Raw genomic sequence first — 18,624 nt, 5'->3', positions numbered from 1 at the left:
GCCACCTCACCGCCCTGTGTCTTCTCCCACAGCGGGCAGAGAAAGCCCCTTCCTTGAGGTTCATCGGAGTTCAAGTCTCGCCACTCTTCCGTCCCTTTGCTGAGAACGTTTGATTGTGGATACCATCCCTCTGGGGCCCAAGGTGACTTGTTTCCTTCTGTGTTGGTTTTGCATTGTTGGCCATGGAACCTGGGCCTTGCTGGTGATAGGCTCTACCCCTGAGCCATGCTCCCAGCTCCTCCCCGGTGACTTCTAGGTAGCCACCTTACTGCTGGGCCCTCAGCTCCCCTCACTAAGAGATTCTAGGGAGGTGCTCTTGTTAGGATCCTGCCCTAAACTCCTGCACATGCGCGCAGCTTGGGGCTTGCATCTTAAGTCATCGGGGGCACTGGTGGCTACACAGACCCCTACCCTCGCTCTCTGCTCTTTCTCTCTCTGTTCCTGCTCTGCTCCTGCCATCTTTCCCTCCAGGCCTGGCTCTCCTCCCTCCTATCCTCCCCCTTCCTTCTAATAAAGCTCTCTGTAACTCTGGTAGCTGTGGCCATGGCCCATGACTTTTCTGCCAGTAACCAGCGCCGTTTATCATAACCATCGGCTCTACCACTGAGCCACACACTCCCAACGCCAATCCAGGTCAGCCCCTCTTTCCTGAGCCTTCTCTGGTTGTCTAGGGGCATCTCCTCTTATTCTGTCTTTGCTTTTCAGTGTCCCCAAGGCTTCCAGTCCCCTGATGACTCTTCCCTTCCCTGCCCAGAGACAAGGCCAGTATCTACCCCCACTCCATGCCTGTACACGGCTCCCCTCCCTCATCTCTTGGCCATCGACCCTGTCTACCCTGGGAGTCTGATTTTGACTTTCTCAGCTCCTAGTTGTGAAGGGGCCCCAAAATAGCTTGGCCACACAGCAGTCATGACAGGCTTAGGGGCCTACACACACAGCTTCTGTGGCAGGCAACCCCCAGATCCAGGAAAAGCTTAAGCTGATACCACCCAGGGATCTATGCAGGGGTGAGGAAGTACCTGACACCCCAAACATTCCAACCATTAGATAAGGTGGCCAGGTGTCCTTGAGTCTAGCACACACCTATTTATTGTTTTACAGATACCCCTAGACAATGGTCAGCCAATCAGGGTCCTGGACCCTGGAAATCCCCTCACCCCACCCTCTGCTATGATAAAAACTCTGCCCCACCTGAGCTCAGGGCTCTCTGCTCTCACAGCTGTGTCAGACAGACAGAGGGACCGAGCTCTGGAGTTTGAAATAAAGGCTCTTTGCTTTTACATGCGGGATTCGGTCTCCGTGGTGGTCTTTTGGGGGTCCCCGTGATCTGGGCGGGACACTATTCTACACTGTTTAAGGCTGTTAGAGAAAGCCTCAGGGTAGGACAGATGGCTGAGCCCTTAGTATGTGGCTTCCAGGCCCAGATGGCTTCAGAGTGGCCAGTCTTTCTGGGCGCCCTCACCCCACCCACCCACTTCAGGCGAGCGCGCTCCCGGAAACCAGCAGCCTGTTCTCTTAGCCTCCTCCCTCCTCCTGCCATGACTCAGCAAATGACTTCAGCTTCTACTTTCCAAAGAAGCAGGTTCCCAGGAACCTCCCTGCTGGCCACTCTGAAGTCCATCCCACTCACCTATCATCTCTCAGGATGTTCCTCTAGTGACATCTCTTCTCCTCAGCCACTTCAGATGACCCACCTGTCCCCTCCAATCACCCCAACCCTCCAGCCTGATTATCCTCAGGCTCCTATATTTATTTTTAAATCTCTGTTTGTTTGTTTGTTTGTTTGATTCTCTTTGTTTTGAGACAGGCTCTCACTGTACAGCTCTGGCTGTCCTGGAACTTACTCTGTAGACCAGGCTGGCCTTGAACTCAGATATCCACCTCCCTCTGACTACCAAGTGCTGGGATAAAGGCCTGTGACTTGAAAACTAGGCTGGCCTCAAACTCACAGAGATCCGCCTGCCTCTGCCTCCCAAGTGCTGGGATTAAAGGCGTGTGCCACCACCGCCTGGTCAATTCTTTATTATTATTTTATTTAGGAGAAGGTCTCACTACATAGCCCTGACTGGCCTCGAACTCTTGATCCTCTTGCCTCAGCATCTTGAGTGCTGGGATTACAAGCATAGTCCACACTAGGTTATCTCCAAATCTTTACCTTTGTTTTTTATTTATTGATTGGTTTTTGTTTTGTTTGCGTTTATTTCTTCATTGTGTCTCTATATCTGGCTGTGCTCCTGTTACAGAGCACATGCGGAAGTCAGAGGACATTTGCAGAAGTTGGTTCTTCCTACCACATGGGTCCCAAGGATCAGATTCAGATCATCGGGCCTTGTACCAGCACATTTACCAGCCGAGCACTGTGGAGGCAGAGGCAAGAGCATCACAGGATCAAAGCCAGCCTGAGTGATATGTCAAGTCCAAGATCAAACACAAACAAATAAATGTAAAAAGTGGCTGGTGGTATACACATGTAATCTCAAGACTTGGGAGACTGAGGCAGGAGGATCAGGAGTTCAAGGTTACCCCTGGCTGTAGAGTGAGTTCAAAGATAACCAGGGACACATGAAACCCAGTCTCAGAGAAAGTGCAGTGGGCAAAGCACTTACCATGCAGACCTGATGAGTTCTATTCCAGGAACCCATGGAAAGAGGATTGACTCCATAAACTTGTGCCCATTCCATGGACACACACTACTATAACACACACACACACACACACACACACACACACACACACACACACACAAATAAAGTTTTAGAGCCAGCAACATGGGTGAGTAGGTAAAAAGCTCCTGAACTGAACCCTGATGCTCTGAGTTTGGTTTCAGGGCTTTACATTGTGTAAGAAGAGAAATGACCCCCATAAATCAACCTCTGACTTTCACACATGTGCACACACACAAACCCAAAATAAGGTAAATAGTCTAAATTAAAAAGCAAAACAACAATGGTAATAAACAATAAAATGCAAACCTGACCCCACGTTACCCTTGCTCCAGTTTCTCCCTGAAAGGACCAGCCACTGGCCCGTTGCAGGCTCACATCTCAAAATAATAAAGTTTTAGGGCTGCTGACATGGTTCCGTCAGTCATGGCACCAACCTGCAGGCTGCAACCTTTAATATTCTTCTGGGACCTTTTTATTTAATCCTCTCTTCCTCCACCCCTGGACCCCAGGAAATCTCCCATGAGGCAGTTGAGAGTCAGAAAATCCCTAGGATATCGCTCTGTTCTTCTGATCTGGATGGGACAGCTGGAGTTCAAAGGATCTCAGAAGACGGCAAGAAAACATGGACATTTTTAGTATTACCCTGAATGGTTTGTTCTGAGCCCCTCCATCACTGGTCTGTCATTTTCAAAACGGAGGGGCAAAGATCAGAAACTCAAGCCCATTGGTTGAGGTTAATCAGGCTTTCTGGTTATAATCAATATAGAAACTTAGCCCTCTAATCCATATGTGGATAATGTTTGGTAGTGGGGCCTTTAAGGAGAGAGTTAGGAGTGGGTGATGTTATAATGCTGGTTTTAGTGGTATTAAAGGAGGAGAAGCCACATCTGGAATCCCAGTACTCTGGGGACAGTCAGGACCAGCCTGGGCTATGGAGCCAGACCGTCTCAAAACAGTGCACAATAATAAGGGGGATCAGGAGCCAGAGGAAGAAGAGGAGAAGGAGCCATTCAAGGTGGCATACTCATTTGTCTAAGACATTAAGACTGCATTAAAATGTAGGGGGAGGGCCCTTGACCAGATTCCAAGCCATGCTCCTAGGCTTCCCAGTCTGAATATCATAAGCCGAATAAACTTTGTTTTTTCAGTGCTGAGAACTGAACCCAATGCCTTGCGCATGCTTGGCAAGCACACTACCACTGGGCCACATCCCCAGCTCTTGCCTGTTTTGTTTCTGGTTTTTTGAGGTGGGGATTCTCTGTGTTACTCCAGCTGTTGCTCTGGCGGTCCTCGAACTCACAGAGATCTGCCTGCTTCTGCCTCCTGAGTGCTGGGATTAAAGGCGTGCGCCACCACTGCCCAGCACATCTCCAGCTCTTAGGAAATCTTTAAAAAAAAAAATTTTTAATGATTGATCTTTATTTTTTTATGTGCAGTGGTGTTTTGCTTGCATGTGTGTCTGTGTAAGGCATTGGATCCCCTGGAACCGGAGTTACAAACAGTTGTAAGCTGTCACATGGGAGCTGGGAATTGAACCTGGATTAAAGGAATGCACCACCATACCTGTTTTTTGTTTTTGTTTTGTTTTTCTAAGACAAGATGTTATTATGTATCTTGTAGTCAGAATAGTCTGTCTGCCAGCCAGCTCCCAAATAACCACAGAGACTTATGATTACTCTGCCCTTCTTCATTCCAGAGGGCTCTCTCCCTGTCCAAAAGTCCCGCCTAACCCCTTCCTGTCTAGCTATTGGCCATTTAGCTCTTTATTAAACCAATAAGAGCAACACATCTTCACAGTGTACAAAAAGATTGTTCCACAACAGTATCTCTGGCAGGTCTGGAACTCACAGAAATCTGCCTGCCTCTACTTCCCCAAATGTCGGGGTTAAAGGTTTGTGCAACCATACCTGGCTTTAAACTTTTTTGAAAAAAAATTTTTAATTTTATTATTTCTAATTATGTGTTGTGTGGGTATGTGCATGTGTGTAGGTACCCGTGAAGGCTGGAGGAGTTGGATCTTCTGGAGTTGGAGTTGCAGGTGGTTGTGAGCCACCTAGTGTGGGTGCTGGGAATCGAACTCTGGTCCTCTGGAAGAGCAGTGCATGCTCTTATCCACTGAGCCATTTCTCCAGCCCCAGGAAAATGGTTTTATTACATTTGAAATGTGTGTGTGGTGCGCATGTGCCGTGGGCAGGTGTGGCGGTCAGATGGCAGCCTGTGGAAGCTGGTTATCTGCTGCTGTCCTGTGAGTCCCAGAGAGGGAACTCAGGTCAGCAGGCAAGTGTCTTTGCCTGCTGCAGCTCGTCCTTTTCAACTTTTTTACATTTGTTTTTTGAGACAGCGTTCCCCTCTGTAGCCTAGGCTAGCAATCCTCTTACTTCAGCCTCTTCATTGCTAGAATTACACACACACACACACACACACACACACACACACACACACACACACACATACATGCACACACACACACATACACACACATACACTCACGTACATGCACACACACACATACACGCACACATACATGCACACACACACATACACACACACACACACACACACACACAGTTCTTTAGATAGAGGAGTGTGTGGGGGTCACCAGCTTTAGTTCCCAGGTGCCGGTCATCTTTCTCTGTAACCATCTTTCCCATTCTCATTATGCAGTAGGCGTTGTGGATAGAGAGTGGCACTTGGCCAGGCCAGGTGTGGTGTATACCCTTGGCTGAGGCAAGAGGATCAGGAATTCAAGATCAGCCTCAGCTACATTGTAGGTCTGAGGTTAGCCTGTGCCACATCAGACCTGTTTTAAGGTGAAGAGAGAATGGTTAAGACTTTATGCTTCCCTCTTGGGGATTGTCCAGTTGTCTAGTATGGAGACAAATAGACTTCATATAGGGCCAGGGGCCAGCTCATTAGTAGAGCACCTGCCTAGACTCCCTCAGTGAGGGGCTGGGGTGTGACTCAGTGGTAGAGCACCTGCCTGGAATCCCCAGTGAGGGGCTGGGGTGTGGCTCAGTGGTAGAGCCCCTGCCTAGAATTCCCCAGTGAGGGCCTGGGGTGTGGCTCAGTGGTAGAGCCCCTGCCTAGAATCCCCCAGTGAGGGGCTGGGGTGTGGCCCAGTGGTAGAGCACCTGCCTAGAATCCCCCAGTGAGGGGCTAGGGTATGACTCAGTGGCAGAGCCCCTGCCTAGAATCCCCCAGTGAGGGGCTGGGGTGTGGCTCAGTGGTAGAACCCCTGCCTAGAATCCCCCAGTGAGGGGCTGGGGTGTGACTCAGTGGTAGAGCCCCTGCCTAGAATTCCCCAGTGAGGGGCTGGGGTGTGACTCAGTGGTAGAGCCCCTGCCTAGAATCCCCCAGTGAGGGGCTGGGGTGTGACTCAGTGGTAGAGCACTTTCTTAGCATGATTGAGGCCATGGACTCTATTCACAAACTCCACACACATAAAAAAAAGGGTTTCATGTGGGTGGTAGTGGCACACACCTTTAATCCCAGCACTTGGGAGGTAGAGGCAGATGGATCTCCAAGTCTGAGAGTCAGGCAGGAGAAATCCTGTCTAAGAGAAAAGAGGAAGAAGAGATGGGAGAGGACCGGGTGAGAAGAAGGAAGCCAGGTGGTGGTGGTGATGGTGGAGGCAGCACACACCTTTAATCCCAGTATTCAGGAGGCAGAAGGAGGTGGATGTCTGTGAGTTTGAAGCCAGCCTGGTCCATAGAACTAATTCCAGGACAGCCAGTGCTACACACAGAAACCCTGTCTCCAAAAACAAAACAAAAACAAAAACAAAAACACACACAAAAAGAGAGAGAGAGAGAGAGAGAGAGAGAGAGAGAGAGAGAGAGAGAGAGGAAGAAGGAGGAGGAGGGTTTCACACATTCTGGCCTTGTTGGGAAGAAGGGCTATCCTTTCTCTTTTAACAATGAAGATCTCATTAGACACAAGGGTGTGGTCATTTGCAGGCTGTTTCCACCAAGCAAGAAAGACCCCAACATGGCAAATTGCCTGTGGCTGGAAGTCTGCCAGCAGGGGCAGACAATAAAAGAATGGGCTGCTATCCTGCTTAAGGGATTCTATTCTGGATGAACAAGTCCCTCTTGCTGTCCCATCCAGTCTGCCAACCCCCAGCAGGACAGAAGACACCTGCCTGGCTCAGAAACTTAGCTGCTGAGACAAGCGCCATGCCCCTGACTCATGTTGACTCACAGAAGGCTCAGGCTGGAATGGGTGCCTTTTGTCCTTGACGTCCCCATGTTCAGAGCAAGGAGTTGGTGCTGGGCATCCAGGCCTCCCTCCAGCCTGCGGCACAGCCCAGGCTCACATCTGCATGCTGTGTCAGCGCCAGGGTTCCTATTACATGACCAAGTGGGATTTGTACTCTCCAAGCATTAGCGCTGGGCTGACTCTGCAGAACCAGCCGGTGCCAGCTCTCTTACCCTTTCCAGGAGATTCTGTGACCACTTGGCTTCCTTCTCAGACCACTCAGCCTGGCCTCCTTTCAGGGACACCCACTGCTATGATTTGAATCAGAAACATCCTCCATGGGCTCATGTTTTGAACCCTTGCTTTCCCCTGGTGGCGTTGCTATTTTGTGGGGCTGTGGTACTTTTAGATGGGACCTAGCTGAGGAAGTCAGGTCTTTGTAAGTACAAAGACCTTTGAAAGTTATAGACTGTTCCCTCCCTCCCTCTCTTCCTGCTTCCATTCCTTTCTTTCTTCTTCATCTTTATTGATGTTAAAAAATTGTTTTGCTCATGTAGCCCAGGCTATCCTGTAGTTGTTAGTTTTTTTACCCTTTTGCTCTTTTGGGGGCCTGCCACCCAGCTCCCAAATAAATCACACACAGAGATTTATTCTTAATTATAAATGCCTGCCCTTAGCTTGGCTTGTTTCTAGCCAGCTTTCTTAACTTTAAATTATCCCTGTCTATCTTTTGCCTCTGGGCTTTTCCTGTTCTTTCACTTCTGTAAATCTTACTCTTACTCCATGGCTTGCTGTGTAGCTGGGTGGCTGGCCCCTGGAGTCCTCCTCCTTCTCTGGTTACTCCCTTTTTCCTCCCAGATTTCTCCTTCTATTAATTCTCTCTGCCTGCCAGCCCTGCCTATCCTTTCTCCTGCCTTGCTATTGGCCGTTCAGTTCTTTATTAGACCAGCAGGTGTTTTAGACAGGCACAGTAATACAGCTTCACAGAGTTAAACAAACGCAACATAAACAAAAGTAACACACCTTAAAGTAACATTCTACAACACTATCCTCCAGCTCATAGACCTCCCTCACCCCAGCAAGTAGTGGGATTACAAGTGGGTGTCACCACACCCAGCTCTCCATTGTACTATTTGTTATGTCTCCAGTAGCCCAGGCTGGCCTTGAACTATGCAGTGGAAGATGATGCTGAACTTCCTCTCATCCTTGTTTTTCCATCTCTGTAGTGCTGGGATTGGGGGTGTGCCTTTCCACATCCAGTTTATGTGAACGCTGGGGCTTTTTGCATGATAGGGAAACTCGACCCATGAGCTCTAGCCTGGATGCATGCCATATATACATATGAATGAAGATTGCTTGAATTGGACTGAAACTGGCCAGCCCTCCGCAGTCAGGAGTCCTCTAAACACAAGCACTGGCCTCTCTGCTTGTCATCAAGCTATGCCCTGTTCCCAACACTGCAACCCTCCCGTGAGTCTTTGGCACTCTACAGGAGTTCCAAGTAGGGAACCAAATACTTCAGACTCCAAGTTCCATCCTGCCATTCTAGGGACCGGACTGAGGAGAGGGCGCAGTGGGGAAAGTGTCTGCTGCTGCACAAGCGTGAGGACCTGACTTCAGATCCCCAGAGCCCACAGAACTGTAGCCCCAGCCCTTGGGAAGGTGGGAACAGGAGCACTGAAGTTTGATCGTCAGTCAGACTAGCCAATCAGTGAACTCCAGGTTAGTAAGAGACCCTGCCTCAAAAATACAATGGAGAGTGATAGAGGAAGATACTCAACTTCAAACTCTAGCTCACCTTGAGAGGTAGAGAAAGGGAGATGGGAAGGGGTTTAAGGCCATCCTAGGCTCCTAGGCTACACAGCAATACATTGTCTCAAAATCACAGAGAGAGAGAGAGAGAGAGAGAGAGAGAGAGAAGGAGGGGGAGAGAGGGAGAGGGAGAAGGAGGAGAGAGAGGGAGGAGAGAAACAAGGTTGGCCTCCATTTTATCCACAGTGTAATTCTGAGAGCTAGTTACAAATTTTGGCTTACATGTTGTCAGAAACCAAAGATCCACGTTGGTAAAGCCCTTGGCCCACACTCAAACAGTTCAGGTTGCTAAGAAGTTTCTAGCTCAGGCTACGTTGCTGCTCTGCCTCCTGCAAATAAGTAATTTGTCTCTTTATCTGAGGTAGTGGATCTTTTCCTCCATTTTTATTTTCTTTGTTTCCTACACAGAATCCGAATTTGTAGCCCTAGTTGGCCTGAAATTTGCCAGTTAGATTCTAGACTGGGGGGTGGGGGCTGTGAGATGGCTCAGCAGGTAAAAGAGCTTGCCACCAAGCCTGAGGACCCAAGTTCAATTCTCCAGACCTACTTGGCAGAAGGACAGAACCAGTTCCCACAGGTTCTCCTCTGATCCACACAGAGACACAGACAGACAGACAGACAGACAGACACCCCCCTACACACCACCCACTGTGGCCCATATGTGCTACCCCACCAAATATAATAAAAATAAATGTATGTAATAAAAAGAAATACATACCATACTGCCCTCAAACTAGTTTTCGTCTTGCCTTTTCCTGATTGTTGGGAATACAGGTAGGCTCTTCTATGCCGGTGTGTGTGTGTGTGTGTGTGTGTGTGTGTATGTGTGTGTGTGTGTTGCTATGTAGCCTAGGAATCTAGGGTGGCCTTAAACCCCTTTAAATTTCCCTGTCTCTACCTCTCAGGTGCAGGGACTACAGGCATGAGTCAACACACCTATTTTGTATTTAGTCATTTTTTAAAAAGATTTATGTATTTTATATCTATGAGTACTCTACTTGCATGTATGCCTGCAGGACAGAAGAGGACATCAGACAGATGAGGGCATCAGATCCATTATAGACGGTTGTGAGCCACCATGTGATTGCTGGGAACTGAACTCAGGACCTCTGGAAGAGCAGTCATCTCTCCAGCCCTCCCCCATTAAGGCAATGTCTCATGTAGCTAGGGTTGGTCTCAAGTTCACTGTGTAGCCAAGCATAACTTTGAACTCCCATCCTTCCGCCTCCACCTCCCCAGTGCTGAGATTACAGGTATGTGTCACCAAGACAGGCACCTAATTGTTCCCCTCGATGACAGAGTAGAGTGTTTGGCCCACACACAGTGGGTGTGGCATTCGTGATACAGCCAAAGCAACAGATGGAGAAGCTGTGACGTACGTTTTCAAAGACCTTTCAGATATTCTACTAAGGCAGATGGAAAGACACTGATACAGAGGCCTCAGCTGCAAGCCTTGTTGCTACAAATTGCAAAAACTCTTCTCCTCTCCCCTCCCTTTCCTTCTCCCCTCCCCTTCCTTCTCCCCTCCCCGCCTCTTCTCTTCCAGATGGGCCTTGCTATATCATCAGTTGGTCTGGACCTTGTGGGCTCCAGGGATCCTCCTGCTCAAGCCTCCTTAGCAGCTAAAACTACAGATGTGAACTATAGCTTAGATTGGAAGATTTTGTTATTATTGCTGCTTGAGACAGAGAATCACTCTGTAGCCCAACCTGGCTTTGAACTAACTATGTAGTTAGTTCATAGTCTTGAACTTGGAGCAGTCCACCTGCTTCAGTCTCTGAGTCTAGGGATTACTGTAGTGAGCCTAATACCTAATTTTAGATTGAAAAGATTTTTTTTTTTTTGAGACAGAGTCTCACTATATAGCCCTGACTGACCTAGAATCTGATATGTAGACCAGGCTGGCCTTGTATTTACAGAGATCTGCCTACCTCTGCCTCCTGAGTGCTGAGATTAAAGGTGTGTATACCATGTTCCACCCTCTTTTTAAATTTCAATTGTTTTTATAATTATTCTTGTGTTTGTGCTGTGTGTGTGTGTGTGTGTGTGTGTGTGCGCGCGCGTGCGCGCGCGTATGCATGAGTCACAATGTGTGATACCCACCATGGCTTCTGGGGACCATACTTTGACCCAAGAATTGAATACCTTTTAAATTTTTAGACGGAGTCTCACTATATAGCCTTGGCTAACCAAACCTCATAGGTCTGTCTGCCTCTGCCTTCTCAATGCTGGAATATTAAAGGTGTGCTCCATCACACCTGATTAGAAGGGACTGCCTTTTTATTTTATTTTACTCTTATGTGTATAGGTGTTTTATCTACGTGTGTGTCTGTGCACAAATGTGCACTGCCCTCAGAGGCCAGAAGAGGGCGTCCAGTCTTCTGGAACTGGAGTTACAAACCCTGAGCAGCCACTTGTGAGCTGCCAAGTGGGTGCTGAGAACCTAAGCCAAGCAATCTTAAAGAGCAGCTGGGGTTGGGGACTTAGCTCAGTGGTAGAGTGCTTGCCTAGCAAGCGCAAGGACCTGGGTTCAATCCTCAGCTTCAAAAAAAAAAAAAAGGAAAAAGAGCAGCCAACACTGAATTATCTCTCCAAACCCTAAAATGGATGTTTTTTTGTTTGTTTGTTTTTGTTTGTTTTTGGTTTTGGTTTTGGTTTTTCAAGACAGGGTTTCACTGTCTTGGTAGCCCAGGCTGGCCTCGAACTCACGGAGATCCGCCTGCCTCTGCCTCCCGAGTGCTGGGATTAAAGGCGTGCGCCACCACCGCCCGGCTTTGTTTTGTTTTTTAAGACAAGAGTCTCACTATGTCATCCTGGCTGGCTTGGAACTCACTATGTGAACCAGGCTGGCTTCCTGAGTGCTGGGGTTAAAGGCAAGCATCACCATGCCCCACTCTAATGTAGGGTCGTCAGAAGCACTCACCTGGCTTGGGTAGATGGCTCATTTGGTGAAGAGCTTTCCTCGCAGCATGAGGACGTAAGTTCAATCCCCAGCCCCCGTGTGAAAATGCTGGGTGGGGTGGTGTGTGCTTGCTCTCTCAGCACAGGGGAGGTGGAGATGGGGGTCCCTGGAGCCTGCTGTCCAGCCATCTTAGCCTTACCTGTGGGCTCTAGGCCAAGGCTGCTTTTTTTTTTTTAAAGATTTATTTATTTATTATGTATACAGAGGAGGGTGCCAGATCTCATTACAGATGGTTGTGAGCCACCCATGTGGGTGCTGGGAATTGAACTCAGGACCTCTGGAAGAGCAGTCGGTGCTCTTAACCTCTGAGCCATCTCTCCAGCCCCCAGGCTGCTTTAATGAAGGTGAATGGCATTCTTGAGGATGACACCCAAGGTTGTCCTCTGGCCTATACACACCAACCTGTACACACAAAAACACAGATACCCAGACATGTGCTGGAATAAGAAATAATTATATATCCAATTTCTTTCTTGTATAACTTCACGATCTGAGACCCAGAGAGAGAGAGGTCATCCAGCAAGTTCAATGACAAGTCAAGGTTTTAACATTTGAGTCCTGCCTCTCAGCACAGGCCTTTTCTGCTGGTCAAGGACCTACTGGAGAGGCTTGTAACAGGCTTTTTCTTTTGGGCTACCATCCAGCTCCTAAATCATGACACAGAAACATTATTAATTTTGAATGCTCAGCCTAGCTTAGCCGCAGTTTCTGACTAGCTCTTTTAACCTGTTTCTCTTTAACTATCTTTTGCCTCAGGACTTTTTTTTTTAACCTTTTCTTACTTTCTTGCTGTCTGGCTGGCTGGGACTGCCTGGGTTCTCTCCTCTCTTCTTCTCTTCACCCTTTCCCTGAAGCCTAGAGTTCTCCTATTTATTCTCTCTCCCTGCCAGCCCCACCTGTCCTTTTTCCTGCCTACCTATTGGCCGGTCAGCTCTTTATGAGACCAATCAGGTAGGTGCCTTAGGCAGGCAATGTGAAACAGATGTAACACATCTTTACATCATTAAGCACACATCCTTCCGCTGTTAAATACAGCATAAACAAATGTAACACACCTTTACAAAGTTAAGTAGTATGCCACAGCATAAACAAATGTAACACATTGTTGCCTAGTTAAAAGCAATATTCCACAATAGAGGCTGTCCACTGGGATTCTCCCATCATCCTTTGCATCTGAACCATGGTGTTTTCTGCCCTTACTGCAAACTGTCCATGCTGAGGAAGGGATGGTGAAAGCAGGTCCCAGAGCACAGGACGGACACATTGTTGGTAAGATGTGGCTGCCGCCCTAATGGGGGGAGGTCTCCAGCTTCACAAGGAAGCTAGCAGCCAGGCGACAGAGCCGTAAAGATTTATGACTGCATAGAAACTGAAGGGCACTGATTTCCATGGCAGGCCCACTTGTCTGCCAACTGAGCCGGAGAAGATGCAGTTTGAAGGTCATGTCCTCCAGTGCCGGAGAAGGATGGAGGATGCTCTTGCGTCAGATCGGTCTACACAGCCAAGGCCCCTCCCTCTTTTTCTGAGCCGATGCCAAGATAGATCAGGCCTCCCAGCTGGAGCAGGAGTAGGTGAGGAGCAGGCTGCGGGGAGCACAGAAGGCCTGCCTCGGCTTCCTTTTCTGCTCAGCTGGTCAATGCCTGTGTGAACTGCAGCTTGTCACCTAACTGCCTGAACTACAGGGATAGGGCTGGGGGCATAGCTCAGCGGGATGGAGCTCAGCCGTGGAGTGCTTGCCGAGCATGTATGAGGGAGGCCCTGGGTTTAAGCCCCAGCACTGCATAAACAGATGTGAAGGCTCACATCTGTAATCCTTGAACGTGGGATGTGGAGACAGGAGGAGGTTCTTCTCACCTACATTTTTTGGTTTTGGTTTTGGTTTTCTGGATTTTTTGTTGTTGTTGTTTATTTATTTATTTATTTATTTTTATGCAGGTTCTCATATTGAAGTCTTAGCTGGTCTGGAATTCACTGTGTAGACCAAGCTGGCCTTGAATTCACAGAGATCCACCTCCTGCCATTAAAAACATGTGCTACCACTCACAGCTGTACCTTTTTTGTTTGGTTTTCAAGATAGCGTTTCTCTGTGTAGCCTTGATTCTGCCCTGGAACTCGCTCTGTAGACCAGTTGGCCTCAAACGCAGAGATCCGCCTGCCTCTGCCTTCTGAGTAGGGATTAAAGGCGTGCGCCACCATCACCTGGCCATGTTCTTCTTCTTATTTATATATATATATATATATATATATATATATATTTTATTTTACAATACCATTCAGTTCTACATATCAGCCATGGGTTCCCCTATTCTCCCCCCTCCCACACCCTCTCCTTACCCCCAGCCTACCCCCCATTCCCACCTCCTCCAGGACAGGGCCCCAGCTGGATCAGGCCCTCTGAATAGGTGAGCAGTTGATTGGCTGATCAGTTTGGGAGGCAACTAGGCAGTGGGACCAAGTACTGTGCTCATTGCATGAGTTGGCTGTTTCAAACCTGGAGCTTATGCAGGGACACTTGGCTCAGTCTGGGAGGAAGGGACTGGACCTCCCTGGACTGAGTCTACCAGGTTGATCTTCTTTTTTTTAAAAACTTTTAACTTTTTATTTATTTGATTGTGTGTGTATGACTGTGAATTTTTGTGTTTGTGTGTGTGTGTGTGTGTGTGTGTGTGTGTGTGTGTGTGTGTGTGTGTGTCTGTGGGTCTGTGTGTGGCATGTGGAGATCAGAAGACACTTTCAGAAGACCCTTTTCTGGAGCTGGTTCTCTCCCCGTCTCTAAGTGAGTTCTGGGATGCGCTCACTTTGCCAGGCCTTCTCTGCAAGTGTCCTGACCCACGGGGCTGCCTCACCCACTCTCTACTCTCCCCTCCATCCTGCCCCCCATTTTTTTTCATTGTAGCCTATCTTGGTGGTAAAAGTCTATAACCCAGTGTTTGCGAGGTGGACTGATGAGGAGGATCAGTTCAAGGAGTTGAAGGCTAGCTGGGGGCAACAAAGAGGGTCGAAGGATAGACCATCTCAAAAAAAAATTTAAAAAAATTTTTTTTTACTTTGAGATAAGTTCCAAGTCAGTCTAGATGCCCTTAAACAAACAAACAAACAAACAAATTCTTTCTCGGTCTTTTCGGAGACAAGGTCTGATCGTGTAGCCCATGATAGCCTCAATCTCCGGATCTTCTGTGCTCCACTTGCCAGCCCCTGGATTTCCTTGTGTGCTCTGTAGGCCACACACTGTTTACTGGGGTGTTTAATGACTCTCAGGCAGCACTGGTGACGAACCAGTACAGACCGGATCAGGGTTTCCAGGGAGGAGGACTAACTCTGAGGAGGCTTCTGCTGAGCCAGAAGGAAGTGGGAAGGATTTTTTCTTTTACACTAGGGGTCTGAATATTGCCTGATGTTGTTGTAAAAGAAGAGGCAAGGCCAGATCCTGTGCAGGAGAAGGTGGGGAGCAGAACTAGAATTTCTCTCCACTCCATCCGCCTGGTACACACTTGCTGGAGCCGTCCCCCCAAACTGCATTCATTCACTTACTCATCCCACTCTTGATTGATTTATTTATTGGTGTTTTGCCTGCATGCCTGCCTGTCTGTATGAGGGAGTCAGATCCCTTGGAACTGGAGTTACAGACAGTTGTGTGTTGCCATGGGGGTGCTGGGAATTGAACCCAGGTCCTCTGCAGGAGCAGCCAGTGCTCTTAACTTCTGAACTATCTCTCCAGGCCCTTCCTTTATTGCTTGATGTTATATGTTCTGTATACTTGTTGTAGACCAGGTCCTGTGATGATTTCTGATCCTTCAATAGTGATGATGACAAAATACAGATCTGACCATTTTCTACCAATGTTAATATCTTGTGAAGGGCCCGGGGACTCACACCTGTCAACCCTGTCCTCTGAAGGCTGAGGCACACAGATGGCCAGCAGTTCAAGGCTAGCCTGAGTTACATAGTGAGTTTCAGGCTAGCCTGGCTACAGAGTAAGACTATTTCAAAAGAAAAAAAAAAAAACAAATAAAACCAAAACCAAACACCTTTGGTGCCTGTAATTCTCATACCTGGGAGGTGGAGGCAGGAGGGTTAGGTGGTCAAGGTTCTCCTTGGCCACCCAGGTAGAAGTCTGCCTGAACTATGTGAGGCCAGGTCTCAAAACAGAAAGCAATGGGCATTTTATAAAATAAAAGAGAAAGTTGGAAAGACAAACGAACCACCACCAACTAGACAAAACAAAATTGATCAATAAAATAACAGAGGCTTTGTTTATTTAACAAGGACTTAATTCCTGGGCAGGGGAGGAGCTAGGTGAAAAACTATTCCTAGGCTAGGGAATACAATTCAGATGCTGGAGCATTCATGTAAGTCCCTGGGTTGTAGTCTCAGTACCCTAAAACTAAAAAACAAAAGCAAAAGACCCCAACCCCATCTCCCAACTCTTGAACTAGCCTGTCATTCAGTGTCCCTTAGAAATGAATGACTCTATTAGAATTTCATGAAACACCAGACAGCCATACAGCCTATCAATAAATATGTCCCGTCTAGGAGTGACAGACAGCACACACCTTTGATCCCAGCACTCGGGAGGCAGAGGGAGGATGATCTGTGAGTTTGAGGCCAGCCTGGTCTACAGAGTGAGTTCCAGGACAGCCAGAGCTACACAGAGAAATCCTGTCTTAAAATAAAAGGAAAAAAAGAAGGAAGAGAAAGAAAGTAGAAAGAAAGGAAGGCAGGAAGAAAGAAAGAGAGAGAGAAAGAAAGAAAGGAAGGAAGAGACAGATGGACTAGAGATATAATCCAGGCACAGAGTGATAGTTAACATATTTCGGTCTTAGGTTCAATCCCCAGTCTACAAAACAAAACAAACAAACAAAAAAAACAAAACAAACAAACAAACAAACAACCCCAAAGAATAGCAGCAGCCCCCACATCCCACATGTTCTCAAAGGAACTCTACTTCTAAACCCTTCAATCCCATGTGGGGTGTGTGTGTGTGTGTTTGTGTGTGTGTGTGTGTGTGTGTGTGTGTGTCAGAGAGAGAGAAAGAGAGAGAGAGACTGTACATGTGTGCACACACACACTCACACAAGCCAGACCTCAGGTGTTCACAGGGTCTCTCACTTCGTCTGGAACTTGCTAAGGAAGTTAGTCTTGCTGGCCAGGAAGCCCCATGAGTCTTTTCTCTGCCTTCTCAGTGCTGGGATTACAAACCTGTGGCACCACGCCCAGCTTTTTTATTTTTTTGTAGGTGTTGGTGTTCAAGCTCCAGCCCTAGTGTCTGCAAGGCAAGCACTTTATATATTGTCTCCTCAGCTTCCTTCAGTCCTGGGGGGTTGGGGGAGCTCTGCTGGAAATGTTGCTGACCCCTTATAAAATCTTTTTGTTTTGTTTTTGCAACAGGGTTTCCCTGTGTAGCCCTGGCTATCCTGGAACTCGCCCTGTAGACCAGGCTGGACTCCAAATCAGAGATCCACTGGCCTCTGTCTCCTGAGTGCTGGGATTAAAGGCGGTGGTGGCATGCCTTTGGAACTCACAACAATCTGCCTCTGCCTCTCCAGATGCTGGGATTAAAAACGATTGTCTCCGGTCCTCTTTCTTTTTTCCCTTTTTTGAAACAGGGTTTCTCTGTGTAGCCCTGGCTGTCCTGGAACTCACTCTGTAGACCAGGCTGGTCTCGAACTCAGGTAGCTCTCCCTGCCCCTGCCTCCCCAGTGCTGGGATTAAAGGTGTGTACCACATAGCACACACGCCTGTCTTATTTTTTTGAGCAGAGTGTTTTGTCTGTTTTATTTATTGTTGTGTCCTGTGGTACATAATCACTGGAACACGGTAGGTGCTCAACATGTTGGATAGATGAAGCAAATAAAATATGTAGTCAACGCCAATGTGCTGGTACATGCCTATAATTCCAGGAAATAGTGTGGAGGAAGGAATTCAAGGCCAGCTTTAGTTATATAAGGAGTTCTAGGCCACCTTGAGAGCAATGGGACCCTGTATCAAACAAAATAACCCATAAAACCACAACGAAAATAAAATAGCAGTCAAAACCAAGCGGCGGCGGCGGCAGGCGGGGGGTGGGGTGGGGTGGGGTGAAAGGATGGGGGGTGGGGATGGAGGGGAGGAGAGAGTGAGCTCAGGCAGGTGTTGGTCCAGGGAATTGAATCTTCAGTACTCTTCCCTGGAGAGGAAGAAGGGAGTTCCCCAGGGTCAGCCTGCAGACAACTACATCACTTAGGGAAATTAACAAATGTACAGGGCGGATATGTGTCATCCCATGATTTCACCCAGTGAAGCCCCAAGTCAAAGTGCATCACTGAAAACTGCAACCTTGGCGTGTGTGTGTGTGTGTGTGTGTGTGTGTGAGAAAGAGAGAGAGAAGAGAAAAGAGAAGAGAGAAAAGAGAGAGAGAGAGAGAGAGACGGTCCTCTAAGGGTTGCATCATTTATGCAGCCATCTCTTCCTCGGGCAGGCTCACCCTTTCGATGGTGGTGGTTGGGCAGTTTGGATTTACGGTATCTGCACTTCGCTTGCCTGCTGTGTACCTGTGTTCCTCCCCGATCCTCCGACCATGATCGGAGGATCCTCCGTTTCACAGAGTCCAGAACTGAGGCCCTGGCCTTCTCTTCTCTTAACTGCCCAGAGGCCATGGGGCGGGGCCGTGAATCAGCACTCGTTTGGACTGGCGCAGGCTGCATCCCCGCCAGGGGTCCCCAGCGACTGCGGGCTTAGACCCTACCCCCACCCGGTCCGCCTCTGCCCGAGCTACGCCCGCTGGGAGATGTAGTCTCCACCGCCCCTTTGTCCTTGGTCTCCTCTGCCGGTCAGTTCGCAGTGGATCGAACTACTACTCCCAGGAGCCCGCGCGCCAGTGGCTCGGCAAAGGGTGGGGGCGCTCAGGGGGGCGGGGAGAGGGGGGATTTGAAGAAGCTGAGGCGAAGGATTTGGGGGGTGAGGAAAGGGGGTACATTAGAGAGCAGCGGAGAACTGGGGAGACGCTGA

Source organism: Peromyscus leucopus, chromosome 23 (assembly GCF_004664715.2).
Source record: "Peromyscus leucopus breed LL Stock chromosome 23, UCI_PerLeu_2.1, whole genome shotgun sequence".
NCBI classification, from domain to species: domain Eukaryota; kingdom Metazoa; phylum Chordata; class Mammalia; order Rodentia; family Cricetidae; genus Peromyscus; species Peromyscus leucopus.
The sequence above is the reverse complement of the archived record's forward strand: the minus strand, read 5'-3'. Positions refer to the sequence as shown.